The 1,549-nt window shown below is 44.3% G+C and overlaps 1 protein-coding gene across 1 annotated transcript in view; it reads left to right on the plus strand.

The window, feature by feature from the left end:
- SLC25A15 (solute carrier family 25 member 15) overlaps nt 1–1,549 on the plus strand; it is a 32,503-nt gene that overhangs the window by 697 nt on the left and 30,257 nt on the right. The gene's annotated exons all lie outside the window — the stretch shown is intronic.

Raw genomic sequence — 1,549 nt, forward strand, 5'->3', positions numbered from 1 at the left:
CTCCCGCGCCGGCTTTGGCCTGAAGCTGGAATCTTTCCGCAGTCCCTGTTACCTGGTGGAGAATGCGCCCTCAGGGTTCTCCCGATCGAGAAATTAATTTCCCCAGGGAACGAGAAGGCCTGTTTGGCCCCGTCATTTGTCTCTCTCTGTAGTCGGACGCACGTGTCCTTTGCAGGAGGGGTAAAGGGACGCTGGAACGATTCAGCTTTTCTCTTCCACTGGCCCAGGAATGAGTTTTAACTCCTGCTGACCAGTCTTGCCTTCCGTCCCCCCTCCCCCCTGAGCCGTTGGTCTTTTTCAAGACTTCTTGAAAGTCTTCTTTAAGACTTCTTGAAGCCTTCAATTGCCATACGTTCTGAGTTGGTCTGTTCCCATCACTGTTTATTATCCTAATCTAGAAGTCATTTGTAGGATTCAATGTGTTCACGTTTGGCTTACCTNGAGTCGTTGGTCTTTTTCAAGACTTCTTGAAAGTCTTCTTGAAGACTTCTTGGAAGCCTTCAATTGCCATACGTTCTGAGTTGGTCTGTTCCCATCACTGTTTATTATCCTAATCTAGAAGTCATTTGTAGGATTCAATGTGTTCACGTTTGGCTTACCTGAAGGGGTTGAATTCACACTTGATGACACAGTACCATCAATGCCTTTCTTTGTGAATTAAGAAATGTCCACACCCAAATAATTGACCTCTCTGAGAAGCCACACTGGTTGGGCCCTGTGTGACTCCTCTCCCCACTTGCCTCCATTTTTCCTCTGAAACGCAGGGTTGAGTGTTTATTTTTTTTCTTTTTGGTCAGCTTGGAATACTCTGGATTAAACACTGGTTAGTAAGCACAGACCCAAAAGGCAAGACTTCAGTGGAATCCACTGACTACTTGTAAAACCTTGAAAAGCTCTTCTTTCTGGCCTCCGTTTTCCATCTGGAAAAGGAGGAGATTGGATTCGGACGCTGAAATCCTTCTCTAGGTACCAGATGGCCACCACCTTATCAACTTTATTTTTTTCTTAAGTAATCGTTCTGCCCATGTGGGGCTTGAACTCAAGACCCGGAGATCAAGAGTCCCATGCTCCACGGACTGAGCCAGCCAGGCTCCTCCCACCTCATCAACTTAGTTATTGAACCTGCTTCTCCAGTCCTATCAACAAGATAAAATTCGTGTCTTGTCTAACTTAGTTGTTGCTTTTTCAAGTCCGGTACTGTGCTTTTGTGGTTGCTGGTTTTACAATTTTTTGTAAAGAAATCAAGATTCTTGGTGCCTGGTCATTGGCAACATGCTTCAAGTGGTTAAAAAACTTGTGAGTGGATAAAATTCTTTTCTGCTGATCTGTCTAGGTTGACATTGGCCTTCATTAATGATCCAGCCGTCCCACCACCCTCTGAGAGGTACCCTGACAGGGAGCACAAAGGTCTTTAGTGTGATGAATAAAAATTGTTCCTTGTTACCCACAAATAAGTCACTTACATAGTTTGAGAACCACACGGAATTGGTTGCTGAATTGGTTATCTTAAAATTCTGTGTTAATGAGCCACCTTTCCTTTTTTTTTTTT

The sequence above is a fragment of the Crocuta crocuta genome, unplaced genomic scaffold, assembly GCF_008692635.1.
Source record: "Crocuta crocuta isolate KB4526 unplaced genomic scaffold, BGI_CrCroc_1.0 scaffold190, whole genome shotgun sequence".
Classification (NCBI taxonomy): domain Eukaryota; kingdom Metazoa; phylum Chordata; class Mammalia; order Carnivora; family Hyaenidae; genus Crocuta; species Crocuta crocuta.